This window comes from Ambystoma mexicanum, chromosome 4p, assembly GCF_040938575.1.
Source record: "Ambystoma mexicanum isolate Mex_15411 chromosome 4p, UKY_AmexF1_1, whole genome shotgun sequence".
Lineage (NCBI taxonomy): Eukaryota > Metazoa > Chordata > Amphibia > Caudata > Ambystomatidae > Ambystoma > Ambystoma mexicanum.
Window position 1 is genome coordinate 258,209,875 of NC_090927.1, and position 19,068 is coordinate 258,228,942.

At 45.1% G+C, this 19,068-nt stretch overlaps 1 long non-coding RNA gene across 1 annotated transcript in view; it reads right to left on the reverse strand.

The window, feature by feature from the left end:
* Positions 1 to 1,475: 1,475 nt before the first annotated feature.
* The window catches only part of LOC138452577 (uncharacterized), a 116,114-nt gene continuing 98,521 nt past the window's right edge, over positions 1,476 to 19,068 (reverse strand). Inside the window, exons 2-4 of the long non-coding RNA XR_011260228.1 lie at positions 8,253 to 8,328; positions 2,085 to 2,237; positions 1,476 to 1,922 (exon numbers count right to left, since the gene is read on the reverse strand). This is a non-coding gene — a long non-coding RNA (uncharacterized lncRNA). The remainder of the gene's footprint in view (positions 1,923 to 2,084; positions 2,238 to 8,252; positions 8,329 to 19,068) is intronic.

Genomic DNA, 19,068 nt, shown 5'->3' on the forward strand with positions numbered 1-19,068 from the left:
GTGAACCCCCCACCACAGTTTACACCCATGGAGGGCCCACCCTCCGCTGCCACAAATTCTACTGGTGAGGCAGCAGCCACAGCGCCGCTGTCAGATGTGTAGGACCCTATAGAGTTCACCATGCAAATGCACACCCCCACGCCCCCCAGGAAGCCCAGAAGCAACTCCACGGCCATACCAGGATCCAGTGTCCATGGCCAGTCTGGCGAGGAGAACACGGGAGGGTGCTGGAGCCCACCGGTGGCATCACCTGATGTCCGGGACGTAGAGGTAGGCGCAGCAGCCACACCACGAGCTGGCCACAGTGGCCATGACCTGGCCACCATCAGGCAGCGCCAGGAGGACATTACAGTGCTGGTTGGGCAGCATGTGGAAGAGGCTGCCCGTCTCAGGGGCGAGATCACGGAGACTGCTAGGCAGTCGAGGGAGGCGATGGAAGCCTGTACCAACAGTCTGTGCATGGAGATTGGCCAACTGAGGCAGGTCCTCACGCGCCTAGCAGACGCGATGGTCCGCCAGTTCCCACCACCACCACAGGGACAGACAGCCTCCTCATCATCTGCGAGTTCAAAGCAGACAAGCCCCGTCCGCCGCTCCATGCGCACCACGAGGCACACATCATCCCAACCTCCTAATGGTGGTGGTGGCAATGGGAATTAGGGACAGCAGGGTCTAGCTGGCACGTGTGCAGCAGGACACCAACATTGTGCAAGGCACACATGGAGTCGTTGTGGGGTGAGGGGGGAAAGGGTGTTTCGGGAGTGTTGTGGGGGAAGGGGAAAAGGGTGTTTCGGGAGTGTTGTGGGGGGAGGGGTGGGTGAAAGGGTGGTGGGATAGTTGGGGACATGCACTTTTTCATCTCCTTATACCTAAATACACTGGTGACTAGTCAAAACAGAGGCTTGGACTTCGTCATTGTGTATGTGTACTTTATTGGTGACAGGGTCCATTGTGCGCTTCACCACAGTCACCAGTGCACTAATACCCATATCCATCCTACAGAGTTAAACCATGTGTCTCAGAATATTTGGTTGATCAGATGCTGTCACACATCGCGTCCCTCCTGGGCATCGCCTCTTGCAAGACCAGCATTCCCGTCACCTCCGCCCTCATCACCATCATCATCCTCATCAGGTGGTTGCATTTCAACGTCAGGGGGCAGTGGCACATTCCGTCTGATACACATATTGTGCAGCATGACACATGCCATCGTGATCTTGGCCTGTGTACACATTGGGTGGTCCTGTCCTCCCTGAGTTCTGTGTGCTGCACACAATTTAAGGCAGCAAATGAATCAACCTTCCTGAAGAACCCATGCAGAGGTACATAGATCCCGAGCATGGGATGAGAAAACAACCATTAACAATATCTGGGTTTTTTTTAAGGTAGCCTTATTTTATTTCTTAAGTGGCTTTTTCTTGTAACTTTTTTGTAAAAACAAACATTCAATTAGAATAAAGGATATAGGAAAAGAGTAAAGCATGCAAAGCACAGTCAAGCATCAGAGTTTTAACGTCACATAATTTCAATCAAAAACTTGGTAAAGAACTGTGTTATAGCAGTAAAAAGGCAATTTATCACAAGTCTGTGTAACTAATATGCAGAAACACCTGATGTTTTAGCAAAAGCATGGAATAGAGGTATATGTCATATTACTTCATATTGAAACATAACCTTTTAATTAAAATGGTATCCAGTATTATATTTTGCAATTCAATTCTTTTACAATACTTTTAATAATGATGGCCAGCCGCGGTTGGTCCAAGACCGAGAGAGACTGGTCCGACGTCTGTTTAAAGAATAAAGATAGTTCTGTGTGTTCCTCGAAGGTGGTCTTGCAATGGGGCACCACGGGGGACACTGACGTTTCGATTGGTATTTATTCTCAATCTTCTTCTGGGGCCTTAATAATGAAGGTCTCCCTGGGGAAAAAGAAGAAAAGGGTCCACTTAGAGTGGAGTACCAGGTGTTTTCCTAGGGGATCACATGGTATATGGTGAAGGTTAAAAAGTGAATGCATTGGGTGGAATTCTGATAAAAACAATTAGTGAAGGGCTGTGAGCCCTGCCAGTCCAGCCACTGACCTGTACCCGGAAGCTGTGTGGAAACTCATGGACTTCCAGTGGTCGATGGGGGTGCATGGTGCAGTTAGTGTCTTGCAGGAGTAGTCACTGCATAAATGTGGGAGGCATCCATGTTCGTATCTGGTTCCCAGGTTCCAGTGTCTGGATCAAACCCTGTGGTACAAGGGGTGACAAACGGGGGGCAATAAGAAATGTTTGTGTTGAAAAATATAATAGGCAGAGGGTATGGATGGTCCTGGGACAACAAGTAGAACAAGCAATGGAAAAAGGAGGGCCAGATCAAGGTGGCAGAAATAATGAAGAGGCAGGGCAAGAAGAAGATCAAGGAGAGGAGGTTGCGAGAAATCCGCCCCTACTACAAGAGGCAGTGAGAAGGGACACACCAAGATTTATACCAGATTTAATGATGATAGTACAAAATCCGAAGAAAAAAGGGGTCGAAAACAAAATAGATATGCAGATGCCTCTTATATATAAAGGAGTAGGGGTAGCGCAGTATGTGCCATGGCCTCAAATGGACACAAATTATTTGATTAAAGCACCCCTGACTTACATTCTTGAATGCAGTGCACAATGGGTGATGATGAAGACCCAGTAAGGTTTATTCTTAAATTACAGAAAATGTGGAGAGTTAAGACAGTACCATTTGTCTATTTTATCGTAAAGAGGGGTTTACCAAAAGAGGTCCAGAAGGCACTAGATAAAATTGTGGGAGTTGAGGCCAAAGGGTGGGCAGAGATACAAAGTATAATAGTACACCATCGTAAGAGAATCAAGGAGTGGGACAGGGACACAGCCCAGAAGTGGCAAATGGACAAGCCAAAACTAGTGGAAAAGAAACTAAATAAGGTTGTTGTCCAAGTACCAGTGACGGCACCGGCTCAGGGGGAAAGGACAGGAGACACTGAGCAAATTGTGAATGCCACAATTGCAGCACTATGGGGCAAAGGAGGAGAGGGACAATGGGGAGGTGGGGCAGGACCCCAACCCACAGTGGCAGTATGGAGGAGCACCAAGGGGAACAGGAGGATTTTGAGGAGCAAGAGCAGGAGGTTTTGGGGGGATAGGGACCCGGGGAGGAGGATTGGGAACATCACAGTGTTGGTATTGCGGGAAATGGGGGCATTTCGCAAGGGAGTGCAGGAACATGCCCGGGATGGGATTTAATTATGGGTCATCACCTCCAGGGCAGGGATTCCAAGGGTCTCAAGGAATGGGACAACTGCAATTTGGGCGTGGGGGTCTAAATAAGTCCCTTATGGGGCTGACCACCAAGGGCAATGTGAAAAACAACTACAGCAGGGGGAGGGAACACAATTTAACAGGATGCCAGGGGGAACAGATGCCCCATTCCAAGGAGTTGCAATGGCAGGGAGTGGCCCTTTTTCATTATCCGGACAAATTCATATTCTAATTTGTGTCCAATCCTATTGACAACCGCACACCCTGAAGAGGAGCCCTTGGTGGAGGTGGAAATAGGAAACATGCAATTTATATTTATGGTAAATTCAGGTGCAATTAACATAATTGGCGAAATGACATGATACTGCCATTTTGACACTTGTGATGGCCCAAAGATGTAAACACATACATATGAAAGCATGTCTAGAGAAAGCTAGGAAATCTGCAAAAGTAGGGGGAGGCCTGCACTGATTGCAGTTTTAGATTAGTACCTGGGGCGAGAGAAAATACATTATTTACAATGCTTATTGCACTGTGGTAGATGCCATATATTATGGGGTCTACGTAATTACAATTAATTTAACTGCTTTGTGGTAATTTACTTGGCTGCTATTACTTCAAATTGTTAAAAAAATATTTATGGGGGTTGCCCCCATGTCCCCCTTTCCCCTTCCCTTTTACCCCTACACAGACCACCCACACTCCATCATACCCCTTAACCATTATATACATGTACATAATTACTTCCCCGCAAAAGGGAGACAGCATTATGATAAATTATCAACTACATTACTACATTAAGATATAAAGGGGAAAATGAACTGAAACGCTCCTTCAGCGGCTGCCAGTGGAACGCAACCCTGACCTGCTATACTGCAAAGATGAGGAAATCACAGACAACATTTTCATAAATTAAGTTGTTTCATGGTTGGCTCTCCTCCCCACAGCGACTGCGTACAGCCGGATGACAAACATAGTAAATGCGAGAGGTGGAGGGACTCGGAGGCTGATATTGTACACATCAAGTGTTGGTGTCCCAAACTGGCCATATACTGGGGTCATATCTTTGATATCTTAGCTACTATGGGAAAGATAAGGGTAGCAGACTTGTAAGAGAACCCAGAGTAGATATATTGCATCAGCCTATCTGACTTGATGGGGTTTCCAACACACTGCTGTCGGTCGATCCTAACAGACCTATCTGCTGCCCAGAGGTGCATGTGTAGGCACTGTCAAACAGCCTTCCCTCTACCTCAGCAATGGATGGACAAAATGGCAGCAGCAGCAGCCTCCAAACCTGTTATTTGTAGATTACTAGTTTTCATTGATATGGAGGTTCGGGAGAATTCTTGATTAGGCTACACCGCGGGGGGTATGGCGACCCATGAGTATGCCCTCTACACCACCAACCGAGAGCTCGGAAGTGGGAGCCTTGTATCCACCCACTTTCCACATGGGATTTCTGCATCACACATAACTCTCGAGAAAATTCTTATTTCGGGTTGACAATGGTTTTCATGAATATGTTTGAATGGCATCAGTGATCCGATTACCTTCCATAGCATATTATTGCACGCCTGGACCATCAGATCACATACATACCCACTAATTCACCTCTTACAGATTTGGATGTGCTGAGTGTGAGTATTCATATCTGTCGAATGCCAAGTCTCTCAAATTTGGAACTAGTCCCTTTTCACATTTACTAGATCTCATAATTCAACTATTTCCACGGTGGGTGATGCAGTGGTTATCCTCTGTGTCATTGGCATTGGCAGTATCCCTTTGCTTCATGCTTTGGTGCACTGATCATTTTAAGAGTGCTACACGGATGATCGTGGCCCTGCTGCAGTCAGTACAACTTAGGGTGAGACTGAATTGTGAGGGAGGCTGGTTCTGGGAATCTTAGAAGGGTAAGTACTAAGTTCTGTGCCACTGTGTAATGAGAGCACCGAGTAAGATAACTTAAGGAGATACAGTGGTAGGATTCTTAATCAGAAGCCGGTCATTGCGCTGCCAATTAATAGATGTTTTGAGCTGGGGCCGAGAACGATGTGAATACATGGCCATGTTGAAGACAAAGGGGTTTACAGGTTTGGGGTGCTTTTCCTGCACATGGGGACAAACATGAGGCTGGCGGTTTGAAATGAGGGGGATGTGTGTTTTGCAGTATTCAGTACCACTGCATTGTGGTCTCCAAATGAAAGACCTTTCATGCAATATATTTTTGTTGTTTTGTATTACACAGAATAATACAAGTAAGTATATAAATAGCATGAGGTGAGACGAAGAAGGATGGAGTACAGAGTGGACAAGGATATGACAGGTTGAGTAGGATGCCAGAATGCAGGATGAGATGTGTGGTGTGAAGGGAGACAGTGCTAGCCAGGTGGAGAGGTAGGACAGCCAATGAATTGATCAGAATACAAGGAAAACCAATTTGTAGATTGGCTGGTGTTGCATGGGGAGCCATACTCTTGAAGCCAGTTGGCAGATGTAGGGTAGGAACCAGAAAGGTTGTAGAGGGTGTGAGTAGTGACACTGAGTTTTTTGTACAGGAGACAAAATAGTAGAAAGGGAGGCCCAAAAAAAGGATAGACCAGTAATCTAGACACGTAAGCACAAGAGTTGAAATTAAGGTTTTAGTATCCTGGTAGGTTCAGTGTGAATGGATCTTCCACATGTTCACTAGGTGTATCCTGGAAGCTGTAGTAGTAGAGGAAATACATTGATAAAACTTTAAATTGCTGTCAAAGAGAACCCCAAGGTTACAAGCCATGGAAATGTGGTGAGGAGTTCCAGGGAAAGTATACAGTGGAGGGAAGAATATGTGTGGCATGGAGGCAAGTGTTACACATTAGACACTTAAATGCCATCTTCAATGAATGACAGAGAGACATTTAGATATGTGGGGGATAGCTCAGAGCTAGAGTATTGGAAGGAGAAGAAGATTGGGGTGTTGACTTCGAAGAGATGGTGGGAGCCAAAGTAAGAGATTATGTTACAGAGAGAGGAGAAGAAAAGTGCAAAGAGAAGTGGGCTACGATATTACCCCTGTGGATCCCCCAGTGGAAGTCGGTAGGAACGGGGGTCCCAGTGTTCTATGAGACAGAGAAGGATCAATCCAATAAGTAGAAGGTGATCGAGTCGAAGGCAGAATCACTTATGCCAATGTTAGAGGACATGCATAGAAGATAAGAGTAACCAATGGTGTTGAAGACAACAGCGAGAACATGGAGGCTACAAAGTGAGGAGAGTTTGTGGTTGTGGGAATTTGTGGGGAATTTGGAGACATGGGTGAATGCAGTTTCCATTAAAAAACCTATCATGGAACCCAGAATCGAGGGGCTTGCAGAGTTCACTAATTTCCAAGAAAATAGTTGGGCAGTTTACCACTTCACGAACTAGGATTTTTAGTAGTGTGTGAGTAGAGGGGCAGACCAGTAGCTAGCACGGTTATTTTTAGGATGGATAGGACAGTAGCTATTTAGTAGCAACTAGAGAAGGCTAGGAGGCAAGGGAGAGGTTAAATTAATGGGTGGAGTAAATGAGGTTTAGGGGTTCTAGGCCCCTGATTGCCCTTGGAGCACAAAATGGGTTGGCAGCATGGAGCATGTGCTCCAGCTCGTTAGTTGAGAAGGATAGTAGAGAGAAAGGAGTCAAAGTAATGGATGGTAGGCAGATGGAGGAGAAGGAGTGTGGAAAGGGAAGCTGAAGAGTTTTGAATAGTCATCAGAGGCAAGTTTGTTGGCTGAGAGCGAGAAGACGATTGCACAGGGGCTAGGGAGGGTCCACATGATCTGAAGGGCAGGGGATAGCTTGTGGGATGGGAGTGGAGAGAAGAGATGATGTTGGAGTAGTAAGAGGAGCCTAGGCCATCCGGAGAGTAGGGAGGATATCCATGTAAGAGACAAGCAGAAGAGAAGAACAAGTATTATGAGGGAGGAGAGGCGAGAGTGGATGAAACACGAACAAGAATGTGGTGCACAAAGGGGGAGGCATGTGCCGATGTGTGGGTGTGTGTGGGTGTGTGTGTCTGTGTGCGCGCAACTGTGCGTGTTTGTGTGAATGCTGGTTGCATGATCTTTCTGTCCATAATAATTGCTTTATATTGTATCCAGTGCTAATCAACTGTCTTTTATAAAGTCTTTCATTGTTGCAGATGTTTTATGATCTCCTAGGTAACCAGGCATACGGGTACTGATGTACCGTATTGAAACTAAAAGAAAGATATATATTTATATCGGGGTCAAAGGCAGCTTTAAAGGCATATTTAAACTGTAATGTTAGCATTATAATATATTTTTCCTGAAACGTGCTCAGAACAGAAAACATGCTAGCACATGAAACATCAGTGGAACATGCAATATAAGCCACCCATGCAGTTACTATCACTGTTCTGATTACTTATTATTTGGCTAAACCGCACAGATGCATTCAGAATTGCTAACTCTACCAGTGTCGCAATGATGGGCTAACAAGAAGAGTTCTCCATCCCCTTTCAATAGGTACCAACTAAGGTAAAACGCATTGGCAAAGCCAACAGTTTGAGCTTTTGTGTAGGTATGGGTTAGGCAGATTGCAGGCAGTGCCATAATGTATCTACCTGGCCATAAAATGACAACAGCTGGAAAATGGGTTGAGTACCTGGGCATGTGATGGCTGTGGCTGACAAATCCCTCCATAAACCAAAACTGCAGGCTTTGCCGATTCTCTTTTATTAACAGGATATTAGTACAATGTACACGAGTGAAGTGCCTACATTGCTTATAAAGCCACTGGATGAAGGCGCACAGGGTCGCAGCATTTTAATAAACCAGAAGCTCATCTACAGCTGCAATTAATCCGTTAACTATCCTAAGGCTGCTTAGATATCACACTGGCAGGCTATGAACATCACAAAGCTTGATGTTACTGCACGATAGAGCTAGCATGGTGGTCAAAGGGTGGGTACAAATACAAACAACACCCAGAAGTTGTGTTTACCTCCTCAAATCCAAACTCCCTCTGATCTCTGCTCCAAAGCCACCGTTTCTGCTTCTAGGTAGTGCTAAAGCGCCACCTAAAAGACAAAACGAAACATTCAAGAACGTTTTTTGAAGATAGAGAGCATCTATGTTGACACATTTTCAGGAACCTGCAATATTATTTACATATTTCTGCAAAAATGTATCAAAAATATCACTTTATTCATTCAATCTGAAATCTTAAATATTTCAGTCATTTTCGTATGCTATCTTGATAAAGTTACGAGCGACTGAGGTTGAGTGTCTTAAAGGAGAGTTCCGGGACTTTTTTTTTATTGTCCCTACGGTTCGGCCATGTGTTTTTAAGCATAACTCGGTAGATCGTAGAAAACTTTCCTATGGACCTTACCCGACTTTTCGTCCATTAACGCACTCGAAATCAGCCGCCATTTTCTGATAATCCTATCACTTGCCGCATCGCCCTGGCTCACCTGCTTTTGCGGCACTAAATCAAATCCCCCGCCCCTGAAACAGACTTTATCAAAACATTCATATTCCCCGCCTCTATCCGTGACGTGACTGTGCTGCGTAGGCAAACGCGCCCAGGCGTCTTCTACGCGACTCCACACAGAACCCGGAAATCAACACAGATCAGCTCACACAGCACAGCGCGCCACAATTCGCATTATGAAACTGTACTTTTAAATCAAACCGCACGATTGTAAATTTGGTAAAGTACATTTATTTGACATCAAATGTTTAGAGAATATTCAGCGATTTTCATTTTTATTTGCTCACGTTCCAAAAAGTTCGTTTTGAGGCACGCGATGTTCCTTTGCTGTACACAGGGTCTTAGATCATCTCACAATACAGCGCCACAATTCGGAATATGAAACTGTGGTTTAAAAGCAAACTGCAAGATTGTACATTTGGCAAAGTACATTTATTGGACATCAAATGTTTAGAGAATATTCAGCGATTTTCATTTTTATTTGCTCTCGATCCAAAATAGTTCGTCTTGAGGCAAGCGATGTTCGTGTGCAGTACACAGGGTGTTGGTTTACGATAAAATAAGCTCTTCGGTCGCACTGATAATCGCATGGCTGTTCCAACGACGAGGCACTAGGCCACCACAACGGTCTGTATGTTGCATCTAGCCGTTATGACCGCGTAAGGGCATACTTGTACTTGGCGATCGTCCCATAAAATGGTCAGGGTGGTAACGTTGTTCACGCGGAGAAGCAACTGGCGGTTATAAAAGCCATCCGCCGGTGTCTGGTACTCGTGACACAGACAATAATGGGTGAAGTACCTGTTTGAAAAACATAAAAAATTAAATTAGTCTCACCATCAGATCTTCATTAAAATTATTCATTTTATATATTCGGTCGGGAAATTATTTCATAGCTAGGACAGTGCAACTGGGTTTTAAACGTCAAGGGGGGGCTGTAGGATACTGAGACAGTCCCTCAGTGCAGGGGTTGACAGGGAGTGCAGGTGGAGAGTGGAAGGGCCCAGGACCGAGATCGCAGACAGTGGACCAGTTGTAGCAGGGGAGAGGGAGAGAGAAAGCAGAAGCAAAGGTTTTGAGGTGCTTCCGTAAAAGGAGACGGTTCTCCCCAAGATAGTGCGCGGTACAAAACAATATGCCACATAGAACGAACAAGTACAACTTAACCCGTCTTTAAAGCTACTGTATAGTAATTAAATTGCGGTATAAACTCATCTAAAGAGTTACTTACATTATATTTGCATTTTCCATTGTGTCTGTGCGTAGGGCAGCCCCGAAATACCACTCCTTCTATGCCGACGTTATTTCTTCTAATGAACGAACATGAAATGGCTTTCGTTTCTGAAATTATATTCATTATCGTTTCTTACGTGGTCCCGGCCTGTCAAGGTCAAATAACAATAGAACCTTATACTGAGTCGTGGGCCATTCTGGCACCCGAGAAAAAATCAAAGCAGCTGACCTTCACTTTGAACGAGCACACATTCCTAGTTAGCTACATTCAGTGTAAGGCATTCTCACAGGACTTGAAATTTACACTCTATCTTTGCATTTTGTCTGCGTGCTTTGCAGCCCCACAGAACCATAAATACGGAGACATTCTATATTTTTTGAAAAATGATTTATATTACTGTTTGGTTTAATTTAATGCGCAAATGAACAAGGTTGGATAGATACACATATTCAATGGGCCTGCGACATGAGGAGACTCGAGAGAACAGACAATCAAATTACAATCATTTAAACCGTGATGTGTATTTCTCAATGAGTTCTTCTTTAGGTGGACATGGAACAGAGGCAATGTTGGGTGGCAATGCAGTTGTCCCCTGCACAGGTTCGTTCACAATTCCATTTATGTGCCTATCTAGGACGTCAACAATAAGTTTCTCAATAAACTCATATTGCATATCCTCAAACACTGGTTTGATCACCCATTGTTTACTTCTTTTAGTGAAGGCCTTATTGTAGCGAAGCGTCCCTAAAGTTCCGGTCGTCCTACTTTGTTGACGGCCAACATTATGGTTATGTGCCAAGACCGCTAAAAGAGTCCGATTTATCATGCCCTCCATGCCAAAATGCAATCGTTTTGGCCTGTACTTTAGGCACATATTGTGGAACACCTCCAAATCTCCTGTGTGGCAGAATTCCGTGAGTCCACTCAAAGCTTTTGTTATAGTTTTATCAAATACAATCTTTTCAATAGCTTTGTGAGTGGGTGATGAAGGAATCAACCACTTCTTCTTCCGTGCCTCCTCTGTGGACAAATGGCCATGTTCACAATTGTGGAAATGTTGGTTCGTGTTCCATCGATGAACGTTTGTACAGTGTGGCATTACTGACCGCCATTTTTCCAGTAGAATTTCCAACGACCCTCGACATGTTTTTGAGCTCCACCAAAGATGGTTGCTGATTGACTTGGACCACTGTGAAATACCTTGCAATTCTTTTTTTTTACCTGCAGCCGACAATTTTTTATTGATTGATTTTGCAAGATGCCAAACGTCAAATTGGTGATTTATATTTTTGTACTGTTCTCTCATTGTCTTGGCAATTGAAACGTGTCTGTCCGTGGCTATCAGGTCGATCACCATTCCCCGCGATTGTAGTTCTTGCAATGATGCTACAAAGCCAACTTTCTCCATGGCCACTGAGGATGTACTTTGTGACACCTGCACGACCACCGAACTAACAATTTTCTTACTTTCCATGTCCTGAAAGTGGTAGGTGCAGTACTTGGCTGAAAATCCTGGGCTGTCGCACTGTCCATCACCGGCTAGCCTGAACCGTTTGCCCGCGAATGTACTATCAATAGACATTTTTTCCATTCTCCAAGCTTCGCTAATGGCTGGAAATAGATAATCGGTTTGGTATTTGTAGAACTGAGTTTTCGCAATGAAATGGATTCCCACAAACTGAAAGAAAGACTCTAATTTTTTAAAACTTGAACCACTAAAAAGTGCAGCCGCTGCACAAAGTAGATTGCCTGCTGGCAGTTGTCCCAGCATAGGTTGTGCAGACCATGTGAAAGGATGATATTTTGTACAGGTGGCATGTATTTTAAGGTTAGTGCCTCGAATTGCACGAGTCACATTAATCAATGGCTCCCCACATACTTCCCCACCTACCAAATGCCCACATTTAATCCGAATAATAATATCAATCAAACAACTATCGAATACAATGAATTTGGCCTCTTTCCTTATACTGTCACTCTGCATCCCAGCTGGTTCGGCCTGTAACGTTGAGGACATGTCACTCACATGAAAGGTAGAATCTCTGATATCGTCTTCCGCTATGTTCAGTGATATTGATGGTGTTTCATTGTCGTCTACTTCATTCTCTTCCATTGCAACATCTGTTCCTTCTCCGGCGATGGGTGAATAAAACAATTTCTTCAACTTTCTCGCGGTCTTAGTTTTTGCGGGTGTGGATTCTGTGAATTGATCTCCGACTGCATCCGAACCACCAGGAGGACATTCACTATCAATGGCTGGTGGTGGTATAGCTCCGTTGTCAATCACTTCATATTCTTCCCATTGGCACGATGCTTCTCCAGTCTCAAGTCCCTGCCAAAAGGTTTGACAAGCAACATCTCTCGTTCGCTTCACTGTCTGTGTAGATCTAGTTCGTACACCCACTCGCAACTAGAGGACAGATTGGAAAAGGGGTGTTCAGTTTAAACACAACTTACAGTATTGAACTATTAACAGTGAAAAACAACATAATATAGTGACCAGGACACTAACCTTCTTTTGCTTTCTTTTCTTTGAAACTTTCTTGCCTCGAACTTCAACATCAGGACGCTGTTGCTCCGACTCGTGTGTGCATGTCTCCACTTCCTCTTGCGCTGCAACGACTATGTTTTCCTGATAAGCACATCCATCACGCACTGACGCTCCATCGACTCCCTGAAACATAGAACTTTCATTAGTATGTATAATAATATCGAAAACACAAAATGTACTTGGGGACCAATACCCACATACATCTCAATAGCAAAACACGAATGAACGCTTTGTGTAGAACATTCAAATGACAATTATTCACGCATTGTTGATCTAGTTAGAAGGAACTGTCAAGATCCATACCTCGGGCTCCTCATAGACTTCCATTGATGATATTATTGAAGATGATGCTTCAGTGACTCCCTGAAACACAGTAATTGCATTAGTATGGTTTTCTATTTTGATAAAAAGAACAGAAAGTTTGTGCAGGCGTGAACGGCTCATCTAAATAGACCTGCACAAATGATCAGTTGTCTAAAATAAATAATGGATATCTAAATATGATTCGATTTGCTCGATCGTTGGAAGTGTCACCACCCAGAATTCTGCATCAACTACTAGGGGTGATGTTCTTGTAGAAGAAGCTCCGTCATCTCCCTGAAACATAGTACTTGCGTTAATAAAGAAGGAAGTATAGCGGATGTAATCAAGTCATATGATCTCGCTTGATCGAGCTGTCAGTATCCATACCTCGAAATGCATAAGAACATCAAGGGACGATGTGACTGCGGTGCACACTTCTGCAAGCTGTTGCGCCGACCCGTAACTGCACGCTCCCCCTTCTTCTTGGACTAATGCTCCATCGACTCCCTGAAACATAGGACTTTCATTAGTAATGAAACACAATATTGAAAAAAGAAGACACATAGGAGGGCGACGACAGAAGGACATATCAATGGCTAAAAACGAAAGAAACATTGTGTGTAACAATCACGCTACAAGAATGCAAGATCTGATGATCTCCATCGATGGAACTGTCCTGAAACGTACCTCGAGCATCTGAGTGACATCAACGGTAGTCGTCAGTACGTTGGACTCCTCAGCATCTCCCTGAAAGACAGTACTTGAATTATTTTGGATAACAATAATTATAACTGAAAACAAAGACTAGAGGACGAGTACAAGGGTGTACCATTAGGTAAAAAATTACACGATAAATTAAAACTATTGATTTACATGCCTAAAACAAGTCAGTGGCAGAATAGCCAAGTAAGATTACCCGATAGGCGCTTGAAGTGGCTGATGACTGCAATAACGACACGGATGGAGAATCTTCCGCCTTCATATTGAGTGGATACATAAATGGGGAAATTATTGTTAGCTAATGCTACACACTACCGCAAGGCCGAGAGATAAATACGTAAACTTGACTCACCAGTGGAGGGATGTGGACGAATAGAGTGGGAATAGCGGTTGAGAGCAATTTTCGCCTCGCTCGTCGTGTGTTCTTCTTTATTAGCAATGATGTGGAGTACATGTCAGAGGTAAAGTGCCTGCTGCAGATGCGGTATCGATCACAACTCTTGTCCGCAAAGACTTCTAGGACTCTACTTTCAAGCTCAGAGGGTGGATATCCGCAATATCGGACCCATTCTCTTATCTGATCTATTGTCTTAGGGAAAACATGCATTATAGTACCCTCAGATTTATTATGGGTCTTCGAAGGGCAACCGCCAATGGAACAGGCAGGCATTGTGGAAAGTTCTGAAAAGTAAAGATCAACAATTCTCTATGAATACCAATGTGTTAAAAAATTAAATGACACATAAAAGGTTCAATGCAAGGTATGTTTTGGTTCTTGGAACTATACACGTTATTCACATGCGGATAAGTATTTGAATAACTTTAAAAAAATAGAAAAATAATTTGACTAAACTCAGAACATGTGACTAGTCCCTTGCATGTACTGTCTTGAACGAAAAGAAATTGGACGCTAAATGAGTATGGTACATGGCCTTACCTTGACGAGCAAACAGTTAGATGCAGGGATCAGAGTAGTTTCTTGTCGTAGAACAGGGAGCAGTTCACAGGTTGCAAACTGACGAGTTTCCTCGAAGTGGTCACGGAAGTTCACAGAGACGAAGAGCAGATAACCAGCACCTTCACGGGTTGACTAGCAAAGTGCAAAGAAGTTCTCATTATAAATATGAAGTGGGTTATAAAGAATTCGAAACAGGGGTGTGTTTGTGAATGAATGACGTGTATATGTCGTGGCATTATGCGGTTTGCAGGGGGCCGTCCAGCGTGAGGGGGGATGCTTGGCAGGAGACACGGGGTCTGGCGGTAGACATGGGAACAACAACCCATGCTCTATAGACCACTTTGAAGTGTACATGGTCTTTGGCACCTCTTGGCCTTTATCGCTCCCTGACAGCTCCACTTGCCAGCGCAAGTACCCCGGTGCGAACTGCCTTTGATAGGGCGGGGGGTGGATTGGGGCGGTGGTCGTGCAGACAAGACACAGGAAGACTCGTGAATGGAGACACACTTATGTGGATTGCAGGGGGGCCGTCCAGCGTGAGGGGGATGCTTGGCAGGAGACACGGGGTCTGGAGGTAGACATGGGAACAACAACCCATGCTCTATAGACCACTTTGAAGTGTACATGGTCTTTGGCACCTCTTGGCCTTTATCGCTCCCTGACAGCTCCACTTGCCAGCGCAAGTACCCCGGTGCGAACTGCCTTTGATAGGGCGGGGGGTGGATTGGGGCGGTGGTCGTGCAGACAAGACACAGGAAGACTCGTGAATGGAGACACACTTATGTGGATTGCAGGGGGGCCGTCCAGCGTGAGGGGGATGCTTGGCAGGAGACACGGGGTCTGGAGGTAGACATGGGAACAACAACCCATGCTCTATAGACCACTTTGAAGTGTACATGGTCTTTGGCACCTCTTGGCCTTTATCGCTCCCTGACAGCTCCACTTGCCAGCGCAAGTACCCCGGTGCGAACTGCCTTTGATAGGGCGGGGGGTGGATTGGGGCGGTGGTCGTGCAGACAAGACTCGTTTGCCGCAGGGCCTCACCAAGGAGAGGCCATCTAACTGCATGTAAGAGGCAGGCTGCAGGATCTAGTACATGGAAGGCAGGGGGGTGAGTTTATAAATACCTCACCCTCCCAGGAGAATATATGGGTGCAGTTCACCCTGGAGACCCTGGATCCCTAGGCAGTTAGTCAGCAGCAGGCTGGCCTGTGGTGGCAAGGCGGCACGGGCCAAAGGGGGGTCATCTCTGTACCCGGTGCCCAAAAGGATGATTTATTATGATCAACCATATTGATTATTTACCTATAACCATGTTTTGTATCAATAAAATCCAACGGCCTTCCTTTTATTGCCAACGCTTCAACAAAGTGTTGTGGTAAGTATTTTTGGAGGAGGAGGCAAGGCCGGGAGGCTTGATGCCAACCCGCAAAATAACATATGTATGTCTGCTGCATATGGGTTCAACGGTTATGTGGATTGAAGGTGGGCGGCCAGCGTGAGGGAGGATGCTGGCCGGAGACATGTGGTGTGACAAGACAAGGCACAGGAAGACTATTCAATGGAGACACACTAGATTCATTTAAAAAATCAAAACAACCATTGTTAAAATATATGTTGGGTTTTATTTTAGATCTTAATTTCAATTGAACATAAATAATAAACATTACACATTGTAAAGTTGCGGTTGCAGCACATCCAGGGAAAATCCGCGGTATTGTCCACTGTCGCTGGGGAAATGTTGTCTAATGGCAAGTACCGCACAGGCAGGTATTACTCTCCGAACGCGGTGTCCGAGCCTCCCGTGAAGCCACCAAGTGAAGCAACGATAGGCCACCAGCCTGTACCACCTGTGAAAATGAAAGATGCAAACTGTATTAAAATGACAACTTTCTTATCACTGTCGATTCAGGTAAAAAATGTCATTCTGCTTTGAAAAAAATTCTAGAAAATGCACAACATGGAACCAATTTACATGCATTCGAATGATATGTAGATGTAGTTTTATATGTGGGAGACGACCATGAAATAGTAGTGGCATCACTGACATCACAACCAGAGTATACTTACTCGTTACTCGGATTACGCGGACGAACAGTGCCGCAAAGTTCGTGCATAAGCACCATCATCATCCTCAACACGGTCCGTGAGAGGCAGGCTTCCCTGAACTCTGGCAGCTCGGTGATGCATTGCGGACTTGGCTCGCCCTTCCGAAATGTAGGCCAAGCACCCGGAATTTTCACGGCAGCAGCAGTTCTCCTCCTCAGTTGGCATTAGCTCGCACCGATTGCACGTGCACCAGGTGGAGACGCCGTCCATGCGACATGGTCCAGGCTCTTCATCCGTTGACTGGTCCTCCCAACTGCCGTCCGAATCCCCATCGTTTTCGCGTGCTTGCCTTTCCAGTAGTTCTTCCTCGGTGTACTCGGGCTCGTACATAAACGGCATTATTGTAGCCATTGTGTGGTAAAGAAAGTAAAATAATTTACAGAGATGGTACAGGTGTTCACAAGGCCTAGAAGCGGCGAAGGTAGCTGACCAGAGCACAGAAACGAGTCACAGAATACTCAAAGTAACACAGCGAGAGTAATGGAATCGAAAATCTGCTGCTGTGTGTTGTGAAACGGTGTGTTTATACTTATTGAGGAAAGAGGCGTCCTGCCATTTCCATGGCGACACTTCATTAGCTGAGGCGCAGCGATTGTTGACACGAAACGTGCTTTGGCGTTGGGAAATGGGCGGTACGCGTCTGCTGATGTCAGGCTCAGGGGCGGGGGATTTGATTTAGTGCCGCAAAAGCAGGTGAGCCAGGGCGATGGGGGGAAATGATAGGATTACCAGAAAATGGCGGCTGATTTCGAGTGCGATAATGGACGAAAAGTCGGGTAAGGTCCATAGGAAAGTTTTCTACCATCTACCGATTTATGCTTAAAAACACATGGCCGAACCATAGGGACAATAAAAAAAAAAGTCCTGGAACTCTCCTTTAATAAAATCAAAGAGTAAAGATGATGGAGGAACAGAACATGTTTTTTTCCCCATGGAAACAGCTGTTGAAGGCTGAGAAAACACGCATGATCAAGCTTTGAAAATAGTCCATGACAGCCGGAGACTCAAAAGAAAGCTGTGCGCGCACCCTGGAGCAACAGAGGCTCAAATGATTATTTCTTTGAAGTGCAGATGACGAAATGAAAAGGAATAGAACTCTTCTTAAGGTTCATCAGGTAAAAAAGGCAAAGTCTGAGGCGGGGGAAAGGCTGTAGAATTCTGTCACTGTACCTAGTCTCACATCAGGAAACTTATTGTTTCCAAATCTTACCGTCAGATGGCACATACCTGAAAAAGCGAAAGGTATGTGTCGTGTTCGCCGAGGTCGTTGAGACAAATGAGTGGGCCTCACGCACCAAGAATGTTAATGGCTAAGGCACGTCTATTCACGATCAACTTTATTATCACATTGCGTTTCCCCGTGCCCCTTGCTGTCACTTCCGTTCCCACCCCTTCCCCTGTAGTCGCACCCTCTTAACAAGTAAAACTATGCAAGACACTGCATCTCCACACTACATCTCCCCCTTTCTTAAATATAGAGTATGAGGTCCTACCCCATTTCTTCTATCAGTATATTCGGTTTTATGTGAGTCCTGGTGTCTTGTTTGTGCAACACCGTCAGCGGGCAAGGTCTGAATGTAGACTCTTCTTTCATTTGTCAGGACGGTTGTAATAGTACACAGTCACCTTCTTGTAGATCGCTGTATTGTGCTCTATGCTGAGTGTCCTCAGATTGTCTGTGGCAACTGTGTTCGCACACTACGGCCAAACATTAGTTCTGCTCGGCATGCCCCTGTGGTTCTGTGTGGCGTGTATCTGTAATCGCATAGCGACTGGCATAGGGTCTATTCCAGGGGTTGGTGATTGATGTGAATGACTTGCAAAGCCCTCTTTACATTGATCATGAACCGCTTCACGATGCAATTAGCTTGTGGCCACAGGGGCATGATTCTTCGGTGTCTAAAACCCATGTATTTGGGGACATTTTCAAAGTCTTGGCTGGTGAACGGCAGACCGTTGTCCGATTTGAGAACTGTTGGAATTCCATAGGCTGTCAATATCTGGTCAAGTGCTGGGTTGACACTCGTGGCTGCTGTCGATGAAATTAGCTGTGCCTCAGGAAATCGTGAGTGTTCATCTAATACTGTCAGCCCAAAAGAACTGTCTCTGGTGGGTCAAACAAATAAACAGCTATTTCTTCCCATATACCTCCCGGTAGTGGTGACATTTGCAGTGGGCGTGGGCGTGCGGGAGGTACCACCATGCAGCAGGTGGCACATGTTCGTACCATGTCCTCGATCATGGCATCCATTTTAGGAACCACCAAACAAAAAAGAGGGACCCCAGGTTCAATCACAATCCTGGCCGTACCTGGAAAGTACTGGTATCTTACATAAACTAAGGGACCAGGATGAGAAACTTCGATTAGATGAAGGATAAGGCAAAAGAAGATACCACATAAAAATTCTATTTGTCATACATTTGGAGGTGAAAGAATTCAATTCACATC